The sequence below is a fragment of the Condylura cristata genome, unplaced genomic scaffold (assembly GCF_000260355.1).
Source record: "Condylura cristata isolate star-nosed mole 26May11 unplaced genomic scaffold, ConCri1.0 scaffold00001, whole genome shotgun sequence".
Taxonomy (NCBI): domain Eukaryota; kingdom Metazoa; phylum Chordata; class Mammalia; order Eulipotyphla; family Talpidae; genus Condylura; species Condylura cristata.
The window spans coordinates 70,600,541-70,616,145 of NW_004567102.1; the positions used below are offsets into that span (position 1 = coordinate 70,600,541).

Here is a 15,605-nt window from a genome sequence, read left to right on the forward strand (position 1 = left end):
TTTGCTGCTGTTTAAGATAGAAATTGTGTCAAAAACCAAGTCCTGAATTTCCCTGCCTTAAAATTGGCGTGGCAAGTAGACCGCCACAACCATTAAGGCAATTCCATGCCCAAATCCTGGGGTCATTCTGCACATGTTTTCTTCACGCAACACATCCTCTCGACATTCTGTTTTTAACATACTAGCATATTCTCTCAATTCTCCCTTAGAAAAACACCTCACCACCTGTACCTATATCTTACCGGGCACCTCTCGGTATGACTGCAAGTCTCCTTAGTTTACCTGATCCTTTCATTGACCCTTCATTCTGCTTTAGTAGAGCTAGAGTGATGACATTAATACAGAAATCTTGTTACTTCTCAAAACTCTCTTAACACCGGCTTTCTCAGAGTAAAATTCCAGGTCTGTCATCGCCGGAAGGTACTCAGTCCCTAGTACTGAAAGATCAAACTGACGCCATGACTGGCCTCAGAATGCTTCTGAACCAGCTAGGCCTAAGTTTCAGTTATCAACAAGGCGCCACGGCTGAGTTTAACTGTACATGTCCTAATCTTGCTCATCTCATAGCAACAGCCAATTAGCAAGTAGGCAAGTAACCAGTACATATCAGGAAAATGCCAGATGTCCTAAGGTATGTGGGCCGAGTAGTGAAGGTCACATCTCACCTGCATAGACCAGGTTAAGACAAGCTAACTTTGTTCAATGTCAACCAATCAATGTACTGCTGAGCTAAAACTCTTCTGTAATAAAAACCCTGCCTTCCCATAGCTCAGGGCTCTCAACTTTGGCCGCTGTGTCGGTGCATGTTGGGAGCCCAGGCTTGAGCTTGCAACAAAGACTCTCGTGTGCTTTGCGTCAGAATGAGCTCCTTGATGGTCTTTGGGAAGCTAGAAATCTGGGCACAACAGTACCACTTGCCTTCTTAATCACTCTGCTCTCAGCATACTCAATCTTTGGTCCACCTCAGAGTCTCTGCATGTACCTGAACTGTTCTCCTAGACACCAACACGGACAGCGACCCTAAACTTCCTTTTGGTCTCTGCTCAGATATGATACTAAGGAATCTCCTTTCCCTTTTTAAAACAGCATCCCCTTAACTTGTCACTCCCTTTGTTTATATCCTTTACGTCCTGAAATAGCACATATTTATTATCTCTTCTATTAGACTGAAAGACTTGAATGTTATCTGGAAAGCTAGGATGATTTACTCAAGTTTTTTAAACTTCAAAGGGTGTGATAATAATTAGGCTTTAGGAAGACTAAATTTAAAAATGGTAATCCAAGTGCAATAAAATACCAGTAAGTTTACCTTTGACCTCTGGCTGGGCATACATGATTTTTTATGTCTCTCAACTACATAAAAGTGTTAGCATGGAAAATCATAGAGCAAATAGTAAAACGTATCTTATGCCATTTCTTTACTATTGCCCAATTTCAAACCATCTGTTTGCTTTAAATAACAGCTTCAAACACGAGCATTGATGGGCATATATTCTATCTACTTGTGCTTTCTTTGCTTTATTTTCAGGGAAAGATTTATAAAGATATAATAGAGGACTGGCCAAGTTTAAAAAAAAAAAAAAACAGCAGCAAAAGATTTCAGTGAAGGATTCTAAAGGATGTTGCCACTAGTGAAATGAATTTATTAGGCAAGTCACCACTGGCAAAGGATTCTGCTATATGTGCGCATGCTGGTACCAGGTGGTGGGGAGAAGTCAGAAGGAGTCTGAGCAGATTCAGGACAAGCTTTAATACAGACCTGGGGAGAAATCAGAAGTGTGAGGGGCTCTGTATTACCACGTTCTCTCATACCCCTCACCAGAAACGGTGCCAGGTATCACCACGTAGCAGGTGAAGCCTGTTCTAGTGAGTCTTAGCTAATCATCTCACCGTCTCAGAGGCAGCTCCTAGAAACTAAAACCTAACTCTAATTGGAACTTTGTTGCTCATTAGAGAAAACAACCCTTCCCCTTATTCTGCAAGTTAATCTTAAAACCGCCCAGAAAGAAATTAACTGTTAAGAAAGATCAACAGAGAGTGACACACAGCTTCGGAGTAGCTGGGTAATAATTTTATTGTGTAGCCACTTCCAGCACACAGGAAGTAAAACCACAGTCAGCAATGTGTTCAAGGAGCTTTTATTTATATTTAGTGAGTGGAACGATCATTGGAATCATGTGTTTGGAATATACTACAAATGTATTCCTCTCTTCTTTGCCCTGGTGTGTTGACATCCCTCAACCTTGCTCTGGTGACTGAGCATATGCATAGCCCTCAGGGCCTCCCAACAGGAACCTTCAGGGAGCAGCAGTAACAGCAGATCAGAAAGGAGAGGAACAAGTTCCTAACGCAAGGCCAGCACAGTCAGTGCCTTTTCTGTACCATTCCTGACCAAAGCCTTGGGTGGGGTGGGTGCTATAATTTGCTTCCTGTTGAAACTCAAATGTGAAAAAAATTTCAATTAAGCTGGAGGACTGGCTAGAGTTCCAATTTATCTATATCTGACTTTTATTGGAAACACTCAAGCTCACCTGCTATCTGTCCACTGTATCAGCATCTGGATCTCAGGAATTCATCTCTATCCCAGAAAAATTTAAAATCTGTCACAGTGTCCCGGCTCCCACTTAAAACCCGCTTGTAGCTGTGTGTTTAAAGGGTGGAGGAGGGGCGGCGTGACGTCTTGACATATCACTTAACCTCTTAGTTCCTCCTACCCTTCCTCCCCAAAAATTTGCTTTCAGGGTTGTGAAAATTAAATTGCAGAGCTCACCTCAAGGCTCAGCAAATGGGAGAAAGCATTTTTTAGATATGTCCTTATTCTCTACAGCAAGTGGAAAACTGGGTTTCTGTTTCCTCAGGGCTTTGCTCCCACAGCACTAGCAGGGAAAGTAAACCCAAGTCACTTGGTACCACTGGTCCTGGGCTAAGCTGGTGTCAGAGGGTTTTCAGCTCGCCTACAATCACATCACCTGCGGGGTCTCAGTTGGGCTCGACTACTGATCTGGTTTGTAGGGTACAACGTGGTCTGTAAAGAGATATCATCAGTCTTTCTTGGACTTGGAGAGACAATGATTATCATCACATTAAGTGAATATAAGCCTTAAAAAGACCTTCATCAGGCCCTCCCTCCCTGGTGGCACACAGTGTTAAAGCACAGCACTGCAAAACAGCTGCAGCCGCTTCAGTGTGAGCTGGATCCCAGTCCCAGGTGATCCACATGGTGCGACAGACCTCTCCGGGTTGACTCCTCAGCAGTGTACTTCATCCAGCTGCCTGTTCTGCTCCCCACTCTGCCTCTGGTGAATCCTCTCACCTCCCGCACCTCTGGCTTACACCCCAGTTCTGTATGCATAGCTAAATCTTAGAAAAAACAAAACAACACACCCTCATCGTATAAATGACAAAGAACTTACAAAGTGTAGGGAATTTCAATGCTTAAGAACACAATGAATACAGGAATCCATTTTATAATTCCCAAGATTTAAAAATCTGAAAACTCTAGCTAACTAGCAGATAGGATGTCATATACCAACATTACTTGAGTCTCCTGTTTCATTTTTTAACAAGGAGAAGTGAGTCACATACGAGGCTCAATAAATCTTCTCTAGCCTTATGAAATCTTTATTGATCTTCCTGCTGGCTTGAAAGCTTTATTCCATTAGCATCATATGTGAGAATGTTAGTGTAAAGACAAGAGGAAGTATACAGAGTGCACCTTTGTGGCCTGGGACCTTCTCTCTAAATCATTCTGAAACAAAATACAGCGGCCACAGACATGGACCTTTCATCCAGCCAAAGTTCTACAGCTCCAGGAAGTGGCACAAAGAAGCCTCTATCACATCCCCAAGAGCGGCTGAAGGACTGTATTCCCAGCGATGCCACCTCATGGAGGTCACCGGGTTCTCATTGCTTTGCCTCTATTTTTCTGTGTATGGTTTGATTAGAAAGTTTCCCCTCAATTGATGCAAATGACTGCTTTGGTTCAACAAATGCTTGATTTAATAAAAATGCTTACTCTAGTAACATGTTTCTAGCTCTAACCTTAGAACCAGCCTGAGATTAAATCTCAGTGACATATGGACTTTATACTCACAAAAATAATGTGTGTTACTAATTTCAGTAAAATATGGAGTGTGGGCTGGAACAGAGTGAAGCTTAGGCCTCAACTATCAGATCCACCTAAGTTCTTCACCACATTGCTCAGAGGGACCTTGTGGACATACAGAATCCAGGCTATCCACAGCAGTGGAAAAGTAACCTAGAAGACTGAACCAGAATTTGAACCCATATAATATTCAACCAATTTTTATTAAAAAAAAAAAAAAAAAAAGGGCAAATCTGTGTATCTCCATTTAATATTTGACCTGCCTGTGCAGGAAAAAGTTATCATAGCAGGCCTCAGAGTGTTATTCCTTAGAAAGGCCTGACTTTTGCTTTTGCTTTAAATCCTTTTGCTATCATAAATTTTCACCATAACTATGGCCATATGCTGAGTTCTGAGTCTTTCTAGTGAGTCACGGAACTTGGGTGGGTCTCGGAAATCCTTGAAACACTAAACAAAGCAACTTACTAGAAAATTTAATTGCCAAAAAGAATTTTCCCTTTACAGTACGATTAAGACAATTGAATATTATGGCTTTAAAGTCATAACAAAGATTATAAGAGGAATGTTCAGGTAATTCACCTATAATTTCTCACTTTATAGTACTTTTTTACTCATTTATTTGAAAGCAAAGTCTCATTTTAATAAAGCTTCCAGAGTTATCATAACATCTGAATCATGTATTAGTTTTTTCAATGTTATTTATGCACTGTGCATTAGAACAAGGAGCACATAAAACAATCTCATAAATCCTAATGCCTTTCCTGATTAATCCATATAATGAAAAGCTTTTTCTTAAATTTCTCATAATTGATGTGACATTGTAGGGTAATTATCAGAGCTTATGGCAGTTATCATCAGACAACCCTGGATTTAATTTCCACTTTGAGAAAGATATGAGAGAGGATATGAGAATATAAGCCAGAATCAGGGAACTGTCCCATAAGAACAGTGAATTTAAGAAGGCAGGCAGACAACTGAAAATAAGCCAAACAGGCTCCTTGAATTCTAACAGTTTGGGTTTTATCCTGAAGACATTGGAAAGTCATTGATGGGAAGTCTGATGGAACTTGTAACAGTGAACCATTTAAGTTTTGGTGGGTCCTAGATAGATGTGAAATCTAACAAGCCCACTGGGAATAGATGCATTGAAAAAGGTTATCTAAGATAAAATTTCTCTTAAACAAGAAAAGAAAATATCCTACAAACAGACCCCTGAAGCCTCTGCTTTCTTCTTACTTGAATCATTATTAGGGTTTCTCTACTTATCCTTAACATGTGCCAAAATATAACTATTTAACCATTAGAGCCAAAAAAGTGAGAAGAGTATGAATGGTGACCAACCTTACCATGTAGCCAAAGAAGCTAGCACAGTCAGAAGTGAGTCAAAGTGGCAGCAAGGGCCTCTACTTCAAAACCTACTGCAATTAAGACCCCAACCCCAGTCATGAACACCAAGGAACAAGAGCAGCAGTTTGGATGGGGCTATATGGAATTGAGAAGTATGGTGGCAGTGATTTTGAAGGTCACACTGTGGGTAGGCCAACGAAATAAAACGTGGGAAGTAGCTGATGATATCCTTAATCATCTGTAGACTGACAGGATGGTAAAGTAGCTACTTTACGATCCAAATGTGCAGGGATTGAGCCATGAGTAACTGCAGGTGCGGGAAACATTGCAGAGTCCAGCGACCCCTCTACAGCATGATAAACTCACTGTGTGGGCTGGTGTCACATCTAGCCACACCTCATCTGCCAGGGCAGTAAGAACATCTCATCTGACAGGGCAATGATATTGAACACTATCACCTTTTTTGTTATTGTTGTAAAGCAATAATAACCTATGAGTCATGAGCAGCATGCTTCTTATTCATTTTGTTGACAAACACTTCCATCAAGATTTACCTTTTCCTTGTATTTTGCATACCCCACATACAACAAACAAATATGACTTGATGATCACACAGATTGCTTATAAGAAGGTGTGGAGTTTTGACATTTGGAGGGAGGACCTCATTTAGCAACAATGAATAATGAATGAAAGACATTTCTATTACTTCATATCTTCATAATGAACAAATGATGATAGTGGAAAATGACATTCAACCTAAAGGAAAAGAAATTTGTATGATGCGGACATAATAGAAATCCAACACAAAGACACTGGTTTTTATAAGTCAACATTATGTAAAATTATATAGTATATGGAATAGAATCCACCAGAAATATCACCGAGGAACTGAGAAGCTTCAAAACTGATAAGGGAAAATGGGACAAGGCAAATAGCTGTCTCTGATTAACCTTTTGTAATCCATCAACTTTCAAAAAGAAGTTGAAGCAACTGCATTGAACTGTCAGTCTATACATGAGATGATAAAATACTGATGTAATCATGACTTTTAAAAAATATCAATTTTGTTTGCTAAACTACACATTATAGGAAAGGTAGAACATACATACCAGCAAAAGATAATTCTATCAAAAAAGTTATCAGAAAGGGACAAGGAACAGGCTATGTGTTCACCTCCATATCGTCATATGATATTTGAACTGTGTTATCTGAATTTGTAATTTAACTGGTGCAAATCACAGCTGCTACAGTCTAAACTTAAAGATGTTCTCCAAATAAAGTGAACTAGAATCATTTTGTCTTTTATACCTGGCCAGGTGAAGATCTAGATCATGTTCCACCACAAAATAGCAATTTGAGGGCAAGGACCATGCCCTTACAATTTTCCTAGCATTAGTGTTTAGGACATTATCTGCCACATGTGACACTGAGTAAATGCTTGAAAAGGAAATGAGATAAAGAGGGTGGGTGGTGTGCCTTGAATTGGTTGTGGTAAAATCCCAGAAAGGAAGAATATTAGTGAAAAGTAAAAAGAAATAAGAGAAGATGTTTGCTCATTTTTTGATGGCTGCTAAAAGATTGTAGAGAAAAGGTGAAAAGCATTGTCAGATCACGCTGCTATTCTTGCCAACTCCGGAAAGAAAATCCGTAATGCCATTCTAGGATGGTTTTAACATCCTGTGAGATAACGGCGCAAGATCAAATGACTGTCCTGCAGTCATGTCTAAAGAGGCCCTGTTATCATGTCTAAAGAGCCAGAATGACAAATTCGAAATACATCAGAATATTGAGTATATTGTATAGAGAAAGTGGAGAACCTTCGAGCTTCTGCTGAGGACATCTCAACAGTCACAAAACACACATCTCAGCTTTGAGAGATGTGGAAACCCCAACTTTTCCCCAAAGCAATTTAATGGATTTGTTTTGATCATCTGTTAAAAAAAAAAAATCAAAGGGCCCTCCCTGGTGGTGCAGTGCGTTAAAGCGGAGCACTAAGAAACTAAAGTTACTTCACCATGAGTTCGATCCTGGGCCTGGAGATGACCCACATGGTGCGGCAGACCTCTCTTGACCCGCCTGCTGCTCCCCTCAGCAGTGTACTTTGTCAGTCTGTCTGTTCTGCTCCCCATTCTGTGTCTGTTGAATCCTTTCACCACCCCTACACCTCTGGCCTGTACCCCAGTTCTATATGCATAAATTAATTTTAAAATCTTTAAAAATATATAAAAGAAACCTACATATTAGGTGAAAAGCACACGTTCCATATATCTTGTAGGAACTATAGGGAATCACCTCAACACTATTTTATTCCCTCTGCTACATTTAGCTAACAGGAGTAAATATCACATACTTCAAATTCAACCAGAAAGGCTTGAACTTAAAAACAATAAATAAAACAAAAATCTTCCGTCAGCCAGATGGCAGCACTATAAATAGAACTGAAAATGCTGTAATTTTTTGCCTGTGTTCACATAATCCAGATTAAAAAGCAAACCTCTTCATCCACTTGGGTGACGTACTTTTCTGGTGACTTGTCAGCAGTCATAATAGTAGCTATGACACAAATGACCTCTGTCTCACAATATGAATAATGTTTATGACTAAGCAAGGTAAGGGCAAAGTACAGAAAAGGAGAGAAGCCTAGCTATATTCAGTTTCTCAATTACATTGAGAAATTATATACTGGTAAATTGTAGAGATTAATAGTTATACATCTGAATTTCAAGAATTGGAGAGGGAGTTTATCAAATTAGACCCAATTCAATTAAATTCAATATGTAATTAAAAGCGACTATTTAAATAACTTGGGAAAGAAAAATAATTAAAACTCAATTTTATTAAACTGTTTAATTAATATAAGCAACTGGAAAAAGTTGCTTTTGCTTTTAACAGCATAATGATTTAAAGAAAACTAAAAAAGTTAATTCTCCTATTTTACAAAATGGCTTCAAAATAGAAAATCTCTGGCACTTACATGTAAAATAAAATTATTATGGTAGAAATTGTACAGTTCTTAGAAAGGATTCCAAATAAATAGTGGGCAGGGTTTTAAGCATCAGTTTGCAGACAATGGTGAATAAAGTTTTAATACCATAAGCAATAGATCAACTGAATGAGTTTAACCTGTGAAATACATGGCCGCAGGATATCAACGATTCCTCCTTTGCAGAAAATACAAATATACTTAACTTTAAATTTTCTTATGTTAATTCTAACAAACTCAGTAGGAATGAGTGGTAAATAACAAAAGGTTAAGTTTGCTCCAGTTCAGGTGACCACTCTGTTTAACTGAAAGCTGCTTTAAAGTTATGCCACCCCCTGCACTACCTCCCCCCACCCCACCCCCATCACGCTGTGTTCTACACTGCCATCAAGCCTATATCTGGGACTTGGCCCATTTTTTTTTTCTTCTCTATCATTAGAAGACTAGTCTCACCAGCTCTCCAACAATTTAAACCCAATCCATCCATCTTTATTTCCTTTTTCTGTTTTTTTATTTTTTAGAGCATTTTTGGCTCATAGAAAAACTGAGTAGGAAGAGCAGTTTCTATGAATCCTGGTCCCATGTTCCCCATACCACTCACAAACACAGTCTTCCCCACCTGCAGCAGAGTGGGGACATTCATTTTAATCATTATCAGTCATAGCTTACATCAGAGTTCACGCTTAGCGTTGATTTGGGTTTCGATACAAGGTCAGTATCACATATCCACCGCTGTCATAACACAGAGCCTCCACTGTTCACAGTTTAGCTCAAGTCTGTCTCATCACATCTTTTCTAGATATTCCAACTCCTCACACACTTCTTTGGCTTTTACTATACTCCAATTCTGTCCCAAACTACTAAGCATTTCACTTTATTTTGTATTATTTTCAGAATGTATTTTTCTAAAAGTTCTAAATCCTGATGCTCTCCCAAGAAGCAAGGCAAAAAACAAAGAGCATGTATAATTATGTATTTAGTTCCTTATATTAACATCATCATGTTAGCCACAATTTCTAAGGGCAAATACTGAAAAAACTGCATTGGTTTGGGTTGAAGAGATTAACAAATGCCCTTCCTTTATAGAACTAGGCAAGTTCCTTTATTTTTTTAAAACTATAATTGAGCGCTCCTTGATAGTTAAAAAAAATAAAATAAAATAAAAGGAGAAATGCTTGATACAACAATTTTGTCTTGAAAATTCATATTCCCAGTTTGCACAGGGAAGGGTCTGTGTCACTCTCCATATGGGTTTACCAGATAAATATCTACTCTGGGAAGCTTCTTTCCTAACAAAATCCTGATTGGCCACGGGATCGAAGTCTAGTCAATAAGTTGAAAGCTGAACGTGTTAGTTGGGATTTGTGGGACTGCTATTTAAGGGAAAGTAGATTGAGGTGGCAAGAACCCATTTGCTTTCCTCGCATTCTTTTCTGCCTTGAACATGGATGTAGTGTTCCAGGTGAGCCTCTGCCCTATACCCAGGATGTATCATGAGGGAAGGACTGAGGAAATTAACACAGACATGGCTCTAACATATTTGAGCAGCTGAACAAGAACCAGCAGCTGTTCACTCCATGTGTCTTGCAGGTAAGAAAGGAAATGCTTACCTTGCTTAAATCACTGGGTGTTTTTGTTTTTTTAAATTTTGTACCACAAGTAAGCAAAATCTCTCCCATGATAAGTTAAGTACAAAATCTATGTGCCAAGTGTCTTCCAAAATTTGGTATCTGCACCAGCCTGCACTTCTTCCTTCTACTTCCTCTCTTCACCCTAACAATCAACTCTCCAAACAAGTCGGGCATTACTGATGGCTGCAGGTATTGGAGGTGGGTGAGATTCAAGAAAATGGGAGGATTTAATATCAGTTCAGGGACTGGGATAACAAAAGGCTCTGAAGGGCAATGAAAGACCCAGAAGTAATGCATGCAAAACTAGGTAATGGGTAGATGACAAAGACATCTCATATGTTGTATTTTAGGTAATGTCTTAGAATGTCCAGAATGAACATTCAAGGCATTCCAAGCAGTTTCCACAGACTGAAGCATTCTGCACATATTTCCCATTTGGGCACCTTCTTCATCTGGTCACATGATGAATCTCTGTATTCTAATTTCTTCCAGACAGCAGAAAGCTAATTACTTAGATATTAAAGCAGTGGGAGGAGCAAAGTCAGGAAAAAAATAATGAGATGCCAGATCTAGGTTTTAATAACACCATTTATGACAAAAAACAATTCCATAGAGATTCAAACATCACAGATGTCAATGGCTTTCTGACAAGAATGTGAAGGGTCCCAGGACAAACCTGGTCATCCAGAACAGCACCCGCTATGTCTGGAGGCACGAGCCTCCTTTCCCACTAGCTAGTGTCCTGAGGCTCTAGTGAGGTATCTCAGAGCTACAAATAGGATTTGCAAATTGGCTGCAGCAGGACTAAATTACTTTCTCTCTCAGCTGCCCTCTAAATGTATCATCAGAAAAAGTACTAATTGTGCCTAAAAGAATAACTGTTAGTATATTATAGAAAATTGCAAAGATAAAAATTTGCAAGACCCATAATTTCATCACCTAGGTAACCCATTTATTCTTTTTATCTTAAAGAGATATTTATCACAGCTATGAAATTCAAATAGTAAGTATTCAATTAAATAAATATCAGTAATAATATCAATTAATAACTAAGATTAACTTTTTAAAATTTTAATACTATTAAAATGCATTATCTAGTAATTCTTTATTATTTACTGTTTAATTTATTATTTAATAATTAAGTAATAAATAATAAGTAAACAAATAAAAAGACCCATTCCTTTAAAAACATCTACATGCATACATACTTACATATCTGCTTTTATTTACTCACAACACCATGCTATTTATTCTTCTGTTCATTTTCGTGTTTGGTAATATAACTAGATTCCTTAAAAGCACTGCATTTCATCATTTCCAGTATTCCACTAAATGCCCACAGTAACCCTATATCCCCTAGCTCACCTTTGGCTAAGCCTTCATGAATGTGTGAGAGGAAGCCCTAACTGGACACTTTCAACCTTTATCATCGCAGCACCAAAGCCTGAACCCCAGACTATTTCTATTAATCATCGATACTCTGTTTCTGCCAGCCGAAACTCCAAGGAGGTCACCACTTCCAAGTAAGCTTTACTCTCCTGGGAAATGGGGGAACAGTGAGCAAAAGCAGGCTGGAGTCACACAGGGGCTGCGATGTTAGGACTGACTCACAAGAACTAGGTTTGTTTCTTGAGGATACTTAGTACTGCTTCCCCTCTAGTTTTGCAAGTCAAACCTGTATCACTTCCAGCTGGTGGCTTCTGCCAACTCTGATGGGAGTGCACAGTGGGGTGGGCTGGAATAAAATTGCCTCTCTGGCACTTACTCTGCACATGAAATGGAGCCGTGCGGCAAAAGGGTAGAACACTTCCAGGTCACCTTCATGCCACTTCAAGGCAGTCACAGGCTGTTTGCCAAAATCACAGCATTGCCAAGAAGAGGAGAAAACTGAAGCTGCTTCTTCCTACTGTGGGGACAGTGCTGGCCCACCCCGGGGGCAGGCAAAGGAGCCATCACAGGACTCAGTGCTGTTGACTCCCAGGGACAAAGGATCTGTGGTCTGAAAGCACATCTCAAACTACGAGATAATTAAGATGATCCCCTCGGAGTGCAAAGAAATGTGACTCTGCCAAGGCTTTGAAATGCTTTGGGTAACAACCAAAGACAAAGCAGCAGGCCAGGAAAAAGAGATTTAAATTTCAAAACATTGCTCCGGTCTTCTGCAGGAAAGAAAAAAGGTAAAATTTGTCAATCTGTTGTCTATATCCCTGCTACTACACATGGCATTTTATTTGAGCTGCTCATTCAATTTCTTTAATTTGCCATAAGGGATACATGCCCCAAATAGGAGCTCTCAAAATCTGGAAGTTACCAAATATCTAAATATAGTAACCTATGAAAACCAAACAAAAGGAAACTCTCCCAGTCTGGAAAACAGAGTTTTATAGGGTTCTGCCTACTGTCAAAAGCACAGAGACAACTGTGTGGCAGGCTTCACACCCTGGCAAGGGCTATCTGGCCAGATGTTCTTCATGGGAGGACACTAGTGGCTCATGGTGTGACAGGGCAACCCAATGTGAACTGAGCTGCCTGTCTGTGTTCTTCAGGACATTCTTTCCCCCTAACAATGGGTTCCTCGGTTCATCAATGGCAACATTTGTGCATATTCTCCTATATAAACATTCACTTAAAGTATGCTACATGCATTCAAACAAGAGAATCCAATGACAAACCTAAATCTGCTTAAGTTACAGGTTCTTCAGGAAGAAGAGCTACGTCAAAACTAAGCTGATAAACTGAGTCCTTTTTCCTAAGAAACCAATTTTGGAACTACCTTCACTTGGGAGTTGGCAGAGTTGGAGACGTCAGAAGGAGGGTGAGGGAGATGGAGAATGTAAAGCTATAGAGATTTCTTTCCAGAAGAAGGAAAAGACGGTTAACCAGGGAACAGGAGGTGACTGAAGGGAGGTAGAGGCAATGGAGCTGTTATCAGCAGGCTGCTGCGCTTCGTCCCAGGGAACACTGTCCCTGTACAGCGCAGCCTCCTCACCCTGCTCTCTATCCAAGAATCTGTTCCAAGACAACCAGTTGTTTTCAAAACTCCAGCAGTATCACTGAGAGAAGCAGTTGCCGAAAGAACTCTGAACTCTTTAGTGAAACGTGAATGAATCTCGCAGGCTTTGAGGGACTCTCAAACCTGCACTACTAGAAGTCTCAGAAGTAGGAATGAAGGACTTGCGTTTCCTTTTTAGTTTACAAATGAAGCATGAGCTCAAGAGTTCCTGAAGCTTTTCTGTTGGTGTTATTCTGCCTTCTTTTTTTTAAATCAGTGAAAAATTCCTGTAGGTTGGGGAGAGTGTAATACTGAGTTTGACTTCTATGAGGACTAAGGAAGGCAAAAAATTATCACTGAGTAAGGAGAGGTTAGAGAGATGGGATCAGGAGAGAAAGAAAAGCTGCTTTTGAAACAGACGATAAACAACTGAGAACAAGTCTGTATTATTAATATAGAAGTTTGTAAAGTGTTGAATGAATAATTCATGACATTTTTTCATAGATTCTTTAACATTACTATATTTATTACATGTTAAATAGGATTTTATAGGTTCTCAGTTACACATGCACTCTAAAATTGGGGATAGGTAGTCTAGCTATTAAACATTCAACTTATAAAAGAACTCTGGAATACAAACTGTCACTGGGAATTTTTTGTTTTAAATATGACAACACTTAAGCAAAAACGTTTAAGATAAAGATCACAGGGGATGATATTTTAGAGCTAGTTGAGACAGGAACTTCATTTAGTGAATAAACTATTTTGATTTAAAAGATGTCTTAGAAACAGTCATATAAGTTTCCCAATTTAGCATCTCAAGATACATTCTTCAGTTTTCTTTAGGCAAGATTTTTCCAGAAGGTAGGCTGAATTTGGCTTGATAAATATTCAGGTGCAAAAATATTGTAGTTACTCATATCTCACAAAAACTCCGTTTTATAAGAATAACCCCTACCCATTTTCTAATCACACTTCAAATAGTAGGAAAGATGAAAGCTGAGTCTTATTAATGAGAACTGTATTTTATACAAGGAAATGTTACCTTCTCTTTCTACAGCTCACCAAATTGATTTTAGAACACAATCATAAAAAGTTCACATTAAAATACTAGGTGGACTTTGGCCTTCAAAATGATCACATTAATGTGTGACTGCATTAAAAATGATTATTTCAGTTTTTGCACTGACTTAACCAGTTATTCAGGTAATCTTTACACATGAATGTATAACTCCACTATACATGGAGATAAAAATAAACTCAAATGATATCATTATGCTTCATCACAAGGCTAATTTTTAAACCCTCCACCTATATTTATATTGTCCTGGGCTAGACTAAGTGGGTTAAAAGTGTGAACTTCTGAATCCTTCTGGGTATCAGAACTTTTACATACATACATACACACCTATATGTACAACAATATCTTTATAATAAAAATATTTTGTAATTACATATATAATGTCAGAAAAATCACTACTGACGGTGAAAATAAAAGATACAAAACCTTACTACTTTTCATTTCAGCCAAGATTGGCCCCTTGTTCAATTAGTCCCCCTTGGCCTGTTGGTAACTGAACTGGGTAAGTGGGGGCAGAACAGGCCTTCCCGACCTCATCACAAGGTCCCTTTTCCAGCTCCAGAGATACCCAGGAGCCAAGAAGTTTGTCTCCGAAGGATTTAGTTAGCTGACCCGTCACTGTATTTCAGAATGGGATGCAGCCAGCACCGTCTGTTAGTGGGGGTACTAACACTGCTGCTTACAGCAGTCAACACAGACCTGTCTACTGACACTATGAAAGTACCAATGCTGACCTGAGAGATACCATTCTGAGGTCCTTCAGCTCAGACTGTATATAAGGACAGTTTCATCTATATTTTCAGGGGTACTGTCATCTCACAGAGCCTAAAAATGAAATTTCCACTGGCCACATATTTTAGTTTCCAATGATCTGGAAGTTATTACAAATCAGCTTTAAATATTGTCAATTCTCATTTCATTAGACAAAACATTTTTAGCCCATTTTCTAAAACTCTAACAAAAAGTTTAGGTTGACTATACAAGACAGAAAAATTATCCTGTTGTTATGCAATGTTCAAAGTGTTCAATTGTAGTCTTTTTTATTTTGGATTTTGATCGTGGCAATCTTCTTAGATTACTGAAAACCACACTTCAAATTCTAATTCGTATGAGCTCCTTCAACTTATTTAGCGGTTTGTTGCCCTTCAGTTTCCAGCCTACTCTTACCTACTATCAGATTCAAGTGGCCTGAGGTGCAGCTCACAAAATAAGGAACTTTACAAATACCACAGAATGCTCACAACTGGCCCAGCAAATCAGGAGAATCATGGACTGCCTATTTTAAAAAATCCAAGCTGAAAAGGGAAATAAGACAGCAGAACCACTGAAGAGGAAAAATACTAGCAACGGTAACAAAAGCAACCTCCATGATAGCGGTTGATCAAGCCCCATCTGCTGTAACCAACACTGTGTGAGCTGCTCCACTACTTTACATCTAATCCCTACAAGGCAGGTAATTAGCATAC

General features: G+C 39.0%; 1 protein-coding gene across 7 annotated transcripts in view; it reads right to left on the reverse strand.

Moving 5' to 3' along the window:
• Window positions 1-15,605, reverse strand: part of MAP7 (microtubule-associated protein 7) — a 123,001-nt gene that overhangs the window by 50,734 nt on the left and 56,662 nt on the right. The gene's annotated exons all lie outside the window — the stretch shown is intronic.